The 13,497-nt window shown below is 44.3% G+C and overlaps 1 protein-coding gene across 1 annotated transcript in view; it reads left to right on the top strand.

Annotated features, from left to right (window-relative positions):
* The first annotated feature begins 12,391 nt into the window (after window positions 1–12,391).
* Window positions 12,392–13,497, top strand: part of LOC106569071 (BMP/retinoic acid-inducible neural-specific protein 3-like) — a 104,432-nt gene continuing 103,326 nt past the window's right edge. The window contains exon 1 of the mRNA XM_014140029.2: window positions 12,392–13,065. The gene's annotated coding sequence lies outside the window, so the exon portion shown is untranslated. The remainder of the gene's footprint in view (window positions 13,066–13,497) is intronic.

Genomic DNA, 13,497 nt, shown 5'->3' with positions numbered 1-13,497 from the left:
GTGGTGGTTGCAAGAGACTTACAAGAGAGTGGAGTCATCAATATTCATAAAGAATAAAGTTTGCATGGGGTTTTGCACAGCCTCTAGTCTGATAACCATGGGAGTAAAAAGAAAGAGAACATCTGAGTGGCAAGTGGCAGGTGCAGAGAGGGAGGGAGGGCACAAAGTCTGGTTCTAAGAATGATCTCCCTGTGTAATCTTGAGCTCCTTCCAGCATTCGAGCAAGGCTTTAGCAAACTGTATAGCGGTTCTGTGATTAAATGACACACAATTTATTTCCAACTGTGACCTGCACCATAATTGAGCTCTCAGGGTGGGAAAGAGCGAGACAGCACCATCACCATTACAATCGCAATCTCTGGTTCTATGATACCTTATTTTTGGGTGATCTTTCAGCAGCACATGTCTCATTGGCATGTTATTGCGGTCTACAGTGTCTATTATACGTCTAAAATGGCACCCCATTTCCTATATAGTTCACTACTTTTGACTAGAGCCCTAGGGGCCCTTGTCAAACGTAGTGTACTATAAAGGGAAAAGGGTGCCATTTGGGACACAGGCAATTTGTGGATTATTGTTGTCCTCATATTGAAACACCCCTGAGATGAGCAACACCAGCATCAGGTTTTATTTTCTTCAATAACACTCTGGAGTGTCATTTATCCGGTAATTAAGAGAGATTTAGTTATTGAAATGAAAACTCGTTCATCAGTAAAAATACATCTGGGAGACAAAAATACTTTTTTTCCCAATCTAGGAATTGCTCATTTGTGTGCTTGCTATAATGAGCTAATTTGATTTTATGCTCAAACCCTCACCTATACAGTAGACTACTCTGTTTTTATAGAAAGCACACGGTTGTTTACATGGTTAATTTTGAATGCCAAAAACATTGGGTTTGCTTCATTTGCTATCAAACCCACATCTACACCTCAACTTCTTCACATACTTGGCATGTAAAATGTGTGCCCTACAGTTAAAGTATCTAGCTGAAAAACGACATACTATATTACTTCAGAAAGTAATCTACTTATTTACACAAGTATTCAGACCCTTTGATATGAGACTCGAAATTGAGCTCAGGTGCATGCCGTTTCCATTGATCATCTTTGAGATGTTTCTACAACTTGATTGGAGTCCACCTGTGGTAAATTCAATTGATTGGACATGATTTGGAAAGGCACACACCTGTTCTTTATAAGGTCCCACAATTGACAGTACATGTCAGAGCAAAAACCAAGCCATAAGGTCTAAGGTATTGAGGATTGTGTTGAAACACAGATCTGGGGAAGGGTACCAAAAAATTCTGTAGCATTGTAGGTCCCCAAGACCACAGTTGCCTCATTCTTAACTGGAAGAAGTTTGGAACCACCAAGACTCTTCCTAGATCTGGCCGCCCGGCCAAACTGAGCAATCGGGGGAGAAGGACCTTGGTCAGGGAGGTGACCAAGAACCTGATGGTCAATCTGACAGAGATTCAGAGTTACTCTGTGGAGATGGGAGAACCTTCCAGAAGGACAACCATCTCTGCAGCACTCCAACAATCAGGCCTTCATGGTAGAGTGGCCAAAAGGCACCTAAAGAGTCTCAGACCATGAGAAACAAAATTCTCTGGTCTGATGAAACCAAGATTGAATTCTTTGGCCTGAATGCCAAACGTCACATCTGGAGGAAACATGGCACCATCCCTACGGTGAAGCAAGGTGGTGGCATCATGCTGTGGGGAGGTTTTTTAGCGGCATGGACTCGGAGACTAGTCAGGCTCAAGGTAAAGATGAATGGAGCAAAGTACAGAGATACTTGCTGAAAACCTGCTCCAGAGCACTCAGGACCTCAGACTGGGGTGAAGGTTCACCTTCCAACAGGACAATGACCCTAAGCACACTGCCAAGAAAACACAGGAGTGGCTTCGGGAAAAGTCTCTGAATGTCCTTGAATGGCCCAGCCAGAGCCCGGACTTGAACCTGATTGAACCTCTCTGGAGAGACCTGAAAATAGCCATGTAGCAATGCTCCCTATCCAACCTGACAGAGCTTGAGAGGATCTGCAGAGAAGAATGGGAGACACTCCCCAAATACAGGTGTGCCAAGCTTGTAGCGTCATACCTAAGAAGACTCGAGGCTGTAATTGCTGCCAAATGTTCTTCAACAAAGTACTGAGTAAAGGGTCTGAATACTTTATTAAATGTGATATTTCAGCTTTTTATATTTTGTAAATTTGCAAACATTGCTAAAAAACTATTTTTGCTTTGTCCTTATGGGGTATTGTGTGTAGGTTGATGAGGAAAAAAATACATGTTATACATTTTAGAATAAGGCTGTAACGTAACAAAATGTGGAAAAAGTCAACGGGTCTGAATACTTTCCAAATGCACTGTATAATCACAATTTCCTATGGGTCTTGAACTATTTTGGAATAAAATAAGCAAAATCCTTGAAATACCTAAAAATAAGGATAGAACTGAATTTGGTATTTCAGATCCTTAACCATATTCACCAGAATATGTTTGAGTTTTATGTGATTGACATTCCATGACCCTAACCCTCTACTGCACACATTTAGGTTTTTCATGAAAAATAATATTCCATCCTATTTTTGGAAGTTTTAAGCTTTCTGATAATGTATCAATAATACAAATATATCACTATAACCTCCTACCCCTCAGGGCAACACTGTGGCATAAGGGTACTAAAACACCAAAGGAAAATCTGATATTTTCAGAACTTCTACTAAGTGGAATATAGCAGAAAAAATAACTATTTTCATAAGAAAATACAAGTTGGGCATAAACTAGTATTTCACTGCCTCTCAAACCTGATTCTGGGGTCCATTCTTCCTTGATGTCACTGTCTTAAAGCTCACAGTCCTCAGTATCAGAAGGTATGATCTTAACTGCTCAATTAGGCTACTTTAGCCGATAGAATGTCCCTGTGTCCATTGCCTGTGAGTGTCAGTGAATATTTTGGCAAAAACATTGACAAAGGCCATCATTTAACATAATTGTGCATGTTTTTCACTGAACATGACATTGCCCTGAAAAGTAGCCTAACTGCACAACGTAGCCCTGAGGCAACACAAAAGGGTAGCCTAACTGCACAACGTTGCCCTGAGGCAACAAAAATAAAAATACATGTTTTTTGAATATATATCAAAACGAAATATGTTAAAAACCTATCAAATATTCTACTTTGTAGGTTCTTACACAAGTACATATTGTCAAGTTCTCTATTTCAACATGCAAAATAATGAAATGTAGCTGACCCTTTGCTCACACCATGTGCTCACGTTGCTCTGTTTCCTGAAAAAAAGCCCCCTGCCCCAATTGTTACATCATACCAACTTCTGCATCTCATTTGGATTGTTTACAGACATGTCATCACATATTGTCATGTGTAGGCATTTAAAAATAATAACATGGGGGGTGTGAGGGGCAATAAGATGTTCTGTTGCCTGAGGGCAACGATGTGCAGTAGAGGGTTATGAATCACCCTCACTTTGAGTAGAAACTGGAAAAAGAGAATATAGGCAAATAAATGATTTTACTAAGATGGTTATAATTGGGTGATGATGAGACCAATAATGCCACAATGATAACATGCGAGATTAATTCATTTGTAACGGCTGTCTTCGTCGTCAGATGAAACAGAGAAGTCATCGTCGGAAAAGGTGGACCAATACGCAGCGGAGTGAGTGTTCATATTCAATATTTAATTAATAGACACACTTTAAACAAAACACAAAAATGAACGACAGCCTACAGTTCTGCTAGGTACAAAACTAAACAGAAACAATTACCCACAAAACCCAAAGGAAAAACATGCTCCTTATGTGTGACTCCCAATTAACAACAACGAACTTTAGCTGTGCCTGATTGGGAGCCACACACGGCCCAAAACAAAGAAATACAAAAAACCTAGAAAAAGGACATAGAACACCCACCCAATGTAACACCCTGGCCTAACAAAAATAAAGAACAAAAAACCCCTCTCTATGGCCAGGGCGTTCCAGTACCCCCCCCCCAAGGTGCGGACTCCGGCCGCAAAACCTGACACTGAAGGGGAGGGTCCGGGTGGGCCTTCTTACGGCGGCGGCTCAGGTGCGGGACGTGGCCTCTGCTCCACCCTCGGCGTCGCCCTCTTAGGTGGCGCACCTGGCCGCGCCGAAGGTCTGGTGGGCGACCCTGTCTGCGCCCGGCTGGCAGGCGGTGATGGTTGCGCCTGGCTGGCGGGCGACCCTGGTTGCGCCCGGCTGGCGGGCGTCCCTGGCTGCGCCCGGCTGTCGGGCGTCCCTGGCGGCTCCGGCGGCACTGACCCAGGATTCACCAGGCTGAGGAGACATGTTAGAGTCCTGGCCCTAGGCGTAGGCACAGGACTCACCGGGCTGGTGGGCGGCTCTGACTGCTCTGGACAGGCGGGCGGCTCTGGCGGCTCCGGACAGGCGGGCGGCTCTGGCGGCTCCGGACAGGCGGGCGGCTCTGGACAGGCGGGCGGCTCTGGCGGCTCCTGGCTGGCGGGCGGCTCTGGCGGCTCCGGACTGGCGGGCCGCTCTGGCGGCTCCGGACTGGCGGGTCGCTCTGGCGGCTCCGGACTGGCGGGCAGCTCTGGCGGCTCCGGACTGGCGGGCAGCTCTGGCGGCTCCGGACTGGCGAGACCCACTGGAGGCCTAGTCCTGGGAGGTGGCACAGGACGGACCAGGATGGGGAGACCCACTGGTGGCCTGGTCCTAGAAGGAGGCACAGGACGGACCAGGATGGGGAGACCCACTGGAGGCCTGGACCTAGGAGGAGGCATAGGACAGACCAGGATGGGGAAACCCACTGGAGGCCTGGACCGAGGAGGAGGCACAGGATAAACCGGGCTGTGGGGGAGCACTGGAGTTCTGGTATGTACGCTCGACATGCTTACTCCAGGCTGAATGCCCACTTTGGCCCGGCATGGGCGGAGAGCAGGCATTGGGCGAACTGGACCCTCCCAGTGCTCTGGAGACACAGTACGCAACGCCGGCGCAGGATAACCTGGACGGAGGAAGCGCACTGGAGACCAGACGCGCTGAGCTGGCACCATCCGCCCTGGCTCGATGCCTGCACTCGCATGGCACTTGCGGGGGGCTGGAATGTAGCGCACCGGGCTATGCACGCGCACTGGAGACACCGTGCGCTCCACAGCATAACACGGTGCCTTACCAGTACCACGCTGCTTCCGGTAAGCACGGGGAGTTGGCTCAGGTCTACCGCCTGACTCCGCCAATCTCCCCGTGTGCCTCTCGTGTCTGCTGCGCTCCCTTGCCTCGTACCAGTGCCTCTCAGCTCTCGCCGCCTCGATCTCCCACTGCGGGCGGCGATAATCCCCAGCTTGAGCCCATGGACCTTTCCCGTCCAGGATTTCCTCCCAAGTCCACGAATCCTGAACGCTCCTCTCCTGGCGCTTCTCCTTCCTCCGCTGCTTGGTCCGTTGTTGGTGGGTAATTCTGTAACGGCTGTCTTCGTCGTCAGATGAAACAGAGAAGTCATCGTCGGAAAAGGTGGACCAATACGCAGCGGAGTGAGTGTTCATATTCAATATTTAATTAATAGAAACACTTTAAACAAAACACGAAAATGAACGACAGCCTACAGTTCTGCTAGGTACAAAACTAAACAGAAACAATTACCCACAAAACCCAAAGGAAAAACATGCTCCTTATGTGTGACTCCCAATCAACAACAACGAACTTCAGCTGTGCCTGATTGGGAGCCACACACGGCCCAAAACAAAGAAATACAAAAAACCTAGAAAAAGAACATAGAACGCCCACCCAATGTAACACCCTGGCCTAACCAAAATAAAGAACAAAAAACCCCTCTCTATGGCCAGGGCGTTACATCATTTGAGTGAACTCTACAACCATTTTAAGTTCTAGTCTACACTACATTTTTAAACTGGATCGACCCATTGCAGCAGAGCCTGTAGCAAAAATTATGAACGCCTATAGTTACAGCAATTCCTGGACCATAGATGACTGCTAAAATCAAATCACCAAATGTGAGTCGACTAGCTCTTTAAACAGTGGAAGCTTGTCAGCTTTTCTCAAGAGTACCTTTGGAATTTTATATGTCAACTTCAGAAGACAAATTGCAGTAGGATACATCTGCCACATGGCATCCCAGGATAGATTACCTGAGTCTCTAAGCGGCCCACGCTCAGAGTGTAGAGGTGGGCAAGAACTCCCTTAAATGCACCACAAAGGCCTGACCTTCTAGTTATAGGCATGATCACCCCCTTGGGCCAAAAGCATCTGGCAAGGTAATGTATAGTTGGCATGTAAAACGATGCCACAAGAAGCACAAAGATCAGAAGGCTTGTGTATCCTAAACTTTGACCATCTGTGGCTTATTGGTTGTCATTAAGGTTTCTAATTTGGGGGTGAATTGGGAATTAGCCAAATGAGGGTAGAAAATTACCCAACTCCCTCTGAGATGTTGTGGACATATTTACACCTTAATTGTCTTTGTCTTATTGCCATGACATTGGGAGGCCGAGAGACCAAAGAGTTGTGGGCGTTCACACAAGCTTGTTCTATTTGTTACATTATCTATTCGAGGAAATAGCCCTACAGCCACCCTTACACTGTTGTGTTTATCAAGTAAATTCATAAATTAAATAAAAATACCTCCATTTATGTTAATTTAAATGACTGTGGCTTGACTTTAACACCTTAATGTTAAATATCACACATTTAGAAAACTAGCACAGACAGTTCAGGGCAACATTACAGTTTTAAAAAGATATTGCTATGCAAGGAGGTGGAGACATACTGTACATATGTAACAAAAATACCACAGAAATGCTACAAGCCCAAACTGAGCTTGAGCTTATTTTATCAAGGCCAAGAAGGAAAGACAATTGACATTCTAAAAATATTCTGAGAAAATATATCTAGAGCCAAGAAGATCAGAGAATGGGGGATATCATGTAATACATTAACATTATCTGGCTATCATGACTACACTGAACAAAAATATAAACACAACATGTAACAATTTCTAAGATTTTACTGAGTTACAGTTCATATAAGGAAATCAGTCAATTAAAATAAATAAATTAGGCCCTAATCTATGGATTTCACATGACTGGGAATGCAGATATGCATCTGTTGGTTACAGTTACCTTTAAAAAAAGTAGGGGCGTGGATCAGTATCTGATGTGACCACCATTTCCCTTATGGAGCGCGACACATCTCCTTCACATGGAGTTGATCAGGCTGTTGATTGTGGCCTGTGGAATGTTGTCCCACTCCTCTTCAATCAGTGGAGGCTCCTCCAAAGAGGAAGGGGAGCACCATTCTCCTCAGTGAATTTCATAAAATGTTTAACTGTAAACACTTAAAAAGTTATCCTTTTCAGTTAAAACTATGCTAAATATAATCACGTCACCAAATAACTAACTAAAACACACTATTTTGCAAAGGTCTACAGTAGCCTCAACAGCACTCTGTAGGGTAGCACCATGGTGTAGCCAGAGGACAGCTAGCTTCCGTCTTCCTCTGGGTACATTGACTTCAATACAAAACCAAGGGGGCTCATGGTTCTCACCCCCTTCCATAGACTTACACAGTAATTATGACAACTTCCGGAGGATGTCCTCCAGCCTATCAGAGATTTTTCAGCATAAATTGACATGATGCCCACCCACTCAAAGGATCAGATAATTCATCTAGTACTGAAAGCATAAGCTACAGCTTGCTAACACTGCAATGCATAAAATGTGGTGTGTAGTTGACTCAAAGAGAAAGACAATAGTTGAACAGTTTTGAACAAATTGAAGTAGAAGCAAGAGAGAAATAGAGAGATTGTCATTTTTTTCAGTTTCACTTACTTAGCTAGCGAATGCAGCTAACTAGTTTAGTCTACTGAAACACCCTGCTCAAACAGAGGGGATACTATGACTTTCCAACACAACACTGGAACTCTTCCAAGTCAAGGTAAGCTTTTGGTATTACTAATTTATTGCCACCGGAGCCCGCTGGTGTAACTGCTTACTAAAGTAGTTGCATGATTGTAACGGGTTTACTCACGTGTTAGTTATATTAGCTATGTTGACTATGACGTTACTTTAGCTAATATGGTGACAACGATGTAGGCTGTTTGTAGAGGTTTGGCTTGGAAAGATTTTTCGCCTGTTCACATACAGCTGATTTGTTGTGCATTGAAGTCCACAAGGGAAAGCAAAGGGAAAAGAAGGAATACAACATGGCTGTTATGAGAGTGAACTCTGTTTTCACGTGATCAGGAGTGTATTCATTCTGCCGATTCTGTTGCAAAATGTTTCTTAAACGGACGCAAACGGAACAAAACGGGGAAAAACATATCTGAATTTGTCCAATAGAAACTCTCGTTTGCAACTGTTGGACTAATAATCACACCCTGTATCAGCTAGATGCAGGGAAGAGTGTGCAAGGCGGTATTGAATGTCACTGTCTGTCACCTCAAATGTATCTCTCGACCTGTGTTGTAAACTTTCATTCATAGACTAGGTTGTAGCAACCTCGTGATGGGTATAGGGACAATTTGAGTATCATTTAGTAGCCTAAACCTATAACTGTTACATTGAACTGGGTGAATGGAATATGAATGAGTCATCCGATATGCTGTAATAGAAATAATCGTTCTCCCTCATCTTAAACGGCACTGACCGCCACTGTCTTCAATGGCTATGCGAGGTTGCTGTATATTGGCGGGAACTGGAACATGGTGTTGTACACATCGATCCAGAGCATCCCAAGCTGGCTCAATGGGTGACATGTCTGGTGTGTATGAAGGCCATGGAAGAACTGGGACATTTTCAGCTTCCAGGAATTTTGTACATATCCTTGCGACATTGGACTGTGCATTATCATGCTGAAACATGAGGTGATGGTGGCGGATGAATGGCACGACAATGGGCCTCAGGATCTTGTCACGGTATCTCTACATTCAAATTGCCATGGATAAAATGCAATTGTGTTCATTATCCGTAGCTTGCCATTCCATAACCCCACCGCCACCATGGGGCACTCTGTTCACAATGTTAACATCAGCAAACCGCTCGCCCACACGACGCCATCTGCCCGGTACACTTGAAACCAGGATTCATCCGTGAAGAGCACACTTCTCCAGTGTGCCAGTGGACATCGAAGATGAGCATTTGCCCACTGAAGTCGCTTACGACGCCGAACTGCAGTCAGGTCAAAACCCTGGTGAGGATGACGAGCACACAGATGAGCTTCCCTGAGACGATTTCTGACAGTTTGTGCGGCAATTCTTCAGTTGTGCAAATCCACAGTTTCATCAGCTATCCGGGTGGCTGGTCTCAGACGATCCCGCAGGTGAAAAAGCCAGATATGGAGGTCCTGGGCTGGCGTGGTTACACTTGGTCTGTGGTGTTGTGGCCGGTTGGATGTACTGCCAAATTCTTTAAAATGACATTGGAGGTGGCTTATTGTAGAGAAATTAACATTTAACTACCTGGCAACAGCTCTGGTGGACATTCCTGCAGTCAACATGCCAATTGCATGCTCCCTCAAAACTTGAGACATCTGTGGAATTGTGTTGTGTGACAAAACTGCACATTTTGGAGGGGCCTTTTATTGTCCCCAGCACAAGGTGCACTTGTGGAATGATCATGCTGTTTAGTCAGTTTCTTCATTTGCCACGCCTGTCAGGTGGATGGATTATCTTGGCATAGGAGAAATGCTCACTAACAGGGATGTAAACAAATTTGTGCACAAAATCTGAGGGAAATAAGCTTTTTGGTCCGTATGGAACATTTCTGGGATCTTGTAGTTCAGCTCATGAAACATGGGACCAACACTTTACAAATTACATTCACCTTTTTGTTCAGTGTAGTTTATGCTTGGGAAAGGCTCCAGCTGTCCAATACATAAACATTCTTAACAGTTCTAAACAAATATATGGAAAAGATGTGGGTGGATACAAAAGACAAATAAACTGCCTTGCAAAAGTATTCATCCCCCTTGGTGTTTTCCTATTTTGTTGCATTACAACCTGAAATTTAACTGGATTTTTATTTGGATTTCATGTAATGAACATACACAAAATAGTCCAAATTGGTGAAATGAAATTTAAAAACGTAATTGTTTATGTAAAAACAAATTAAAACAGAGAAGTGCTGTGTACATATGTAGTCACCCCCTTTGCTATGAAGCCCCTAAATAAGATCTGGTGCAACCAATTACCTTCAGAAGTCACATAATTAGTTAAATAAAGTCCACCTGTGAGCAATCTAAGTGTCACGTGATCTGTCATATGATCTCAGTATATATACACCTGTTCTGAAAGGCCCCCGAGTCCGCAACACCAATAAGCAAGGGGTACCACCAAGCAAGCGACACCATGAATACCAAGGAGCTCTCCAAACAGGTCAGGGACAAAGTTGTGGAGAAGTACAGACCAGGGTTGGGTTATAAAAAAATATCAGAAACTTTGACCATCCCATGGAGCACCATAAAATCCATAATAAAAAAAATGGAAAGAAATATGTCACCACAACAAACCTGCCAAGAGAGGGCTGCCCACCAAAACTCACGGGCCAGGCAAGGAGGGCATTAATCAGAGAGGCAACAATGAGACCAAAGATAACCCTGAAGGAGCTGCAAAGCTCCACAGCGGCGACGGGAGTATCTGTCCATTGGACCCATTGGACATACACTCCACAGAGCTGGGCTTTATGGAAGAGTGGCCAGAAAAAAGCCATTACTTAAAGAAGAAAATAAGCAAACATGTTTGGTGTTCACCAAAAGGCACGTGGGAGACTCCCCAAACATATGGAAGAAGGTACTCTGGTCAGATTGAGACTAAAATTGAGCTTTTTGGCCATCAAGGAAAACGCTATGTCTGGCGCAAACCCAACACCTCGCATCACCCCGAGAACACCATCCCCACAGTGAAGCGTGGTGGTGGCAGCATCATTCTGTGGGGATGTTTTTCATCGGTAGGGACTGGGAAACTGGTCAGAATTGGAGGAATGATGGATGGCGCTAAATACAGGGAAATTCTTGAGGGAAACCTGTTTCAGTCTTCCAGAGATTTGAGACTGGGACCAAGGTTCACCTTCCAGCAGGACAGTGACCCTAAGCATACTGCTAAAGCAACACTCGAGTGGTTTAAGGGGAAACATTTAAATGTCTTGGAATTGCCTAGTCAAAGGCTAGACCTCAAACTAATTGAGAATCTGTGGTATGACTTAAAGATTGCTGTACACCAGCAGAACCCATCCAACTTGAAGGAGCTGGAGCAGTTTGCCTTGAAGAATGGGCAAAAATCCCAGTGGCTAAATGTGCCAAGCTTATAGAGACATACCCCAAGAGACTTGCAGCTGTAATTGCTGCAAAAGGTGGCTCTACAAAGTATTGACTTTGGGGGGTGTATAGTTCAAGTTTTCAATTTTTTTGTCTTATTTCTTGTTTATTTCACAATAAAAATATTTTGCATCTTCAAAGTGGTAGGCATGCTGTTTAAATCAAATGATACAAATCCCCCAAAAATCTATTTTAATTCCGGGTTGTAAGGCAACAAAATATGAAAAATGCCAAGGCGGGTGAATATTTTCGCAAGCCACTTTATATCCCTTTGATTTCAATGTCAACAGTTCACTTCCTCCCATCAAACCTACTACACGTATCTGCTTTAATCCCTCATTTGTATATGAGAAAAGTGTTTATTTCCAAAGCAGCACTGATCCAACACCATCTTTATTGGGTTGTCTCCTTGTACTGCCCACACAAGACTTATAATAATTTTGTCAAACCATCTCCCCAAAGCTGGCATGATGTAGTTTTTAATCTGTTGTTGAACTGCAGTTGCCTCAGAACACCTCATTCTCTGATTACACTAGCACACTACTGTATGCCTGGGAGCTGGGAAACTGGAAAACTCAAAATGCACTTTTGCGTCTTCAACCGCTGATCCGTCAAAGTAACAGTAGGCTTTTGGCTGACAAGATTTGACTTTTCAGATGTATTGCTTAAAAAGGGAGATGTACAGTATCTCCCTTCAGAAACTAGGGACTTCATCAGTATGAATTCAGTTTGCCGGGAGTCACAACAAATTTGTAACACATAAATCTGACTAAAGCGTTGGGAGAAGCATTTCTCTTTCATTAGCCACACTGTCCCTTCAGGCTTACAGAGCTCGGTCTATCCTCTCCTCTGCTTCCCCAACCCTCAGCCTTCCAACTCCCCACTCTCCCTCTATCTCGCTCTCCTCTTTTCTCATCTCCCTCTCCTTCCCTCTACATAGCATTATCACCTCCTCCTCCCTTTCCTCTGTTCTCAGCTCAGCCAATCAAGGGCCAGGAGGCGTGGCAACAAGAGTCAGTCTGGCAGAGCTTGTTGAAAAGAAAGAGATGCTTTCCGACTCAGAGCAGCAGCACTCCTCAGTCTAGGGCTCAACCGATGTGCTGGTCTTGACAGTGAGTGATGACTGTGGCAGGGGCAGCTGAGGCTTAGCTGTGTGGCTCACAGAAAAAGGTGCAAATTGGATGTCTCTGCTTTGGTAGCAGGTGCAGGCTCTTTATTGAAGGGAGAGTTGCCTAAAAGGGAAGAGTGATATTTTGTGTGGATTTTATTCTGCTTCTGCTGACTGCTCCACCATATCTTATCATTATGACCTGGAGGCATGGGGGACACAGGCACCTTTGACTTTTTTCTCTTTCTGAAATCCTTTCAAGATATATGCTTAGTTTTGAATGAAGTTTTGTTTGTTTTTGACTATTATCTCAAGCTGAATATACACTGTAGTGTTGTGGACTTTACATTATCATAGGGGCACCTTTGGACCCCAACTTGCAACCAACGTTTACTGACTTGGCTATAGGAGTGAGGGGACAATGCCTGGATTATCCTATAATAAGTGACTCTGTAACTTGCCAGTGGGAAGCTGCAAGTGAAAAAGGGACTGGAGGCTGTCGGTTGGCTGCTGGCTGCATTCCACCAGTTTGGCTGAAGACTGTAAGCGTCCTGACAACCTTCACTAGCTGGTAGGATACACGCACACCGAGAGAAACAGCAGGATCGCACTTCACATTCTGGGTGAGATATATGCTATTGCTTGCCTTGCTGCTATAATAATGAGTACTGTGCATTAGAGTGCCTGAGTATTGACATTACAATTTGCACAGTGACCCAGCATGTGCCTCTGTGTATTGTTGTGTATTGTTTATAATGTTGGGTTGAGTTAGTAGTCTGATTGTGTTTTCATCCAAAGAGGTTGTACATTCATTATCAACCAGTCATTTTTAAACTTCAGATGTTCGCTTAGTTTACTCTTAAATTATCTTCTTAAATTATTACTGTGGTGTTATGATGCTGAATTATTGGCTTGTTTAATTTGTATCCCGTTTTTTGTTTGTCATTTTAACAGTTCTTATTTAATGGGGTTTCCCTTGTAGACTGTGATACAGGATGACTTTTGATGTGTATAGGCAACTATAGGATTTGTGAATATGATGTTTTATACATGCT

The sequence above is a fragment of the Salmo salar genome, chromosome ssa14 (genome assembly GCF_905237065.1).
Source record: "Salmo salar chromosome ssa14, Ssal_v3.1, whole genome shotgun sequence".
In the NCBI taxonomy this organism is placed as follows: domain Eukaryota; kingdom Metazoa; phylum Chordata; class Actinopteri; order Salmoniformes; family Salmonidae; genus Salmo; species Salmo salar.
This window is presented reverse-complemented; position numbering and strand designations above follow the sequence as displayed.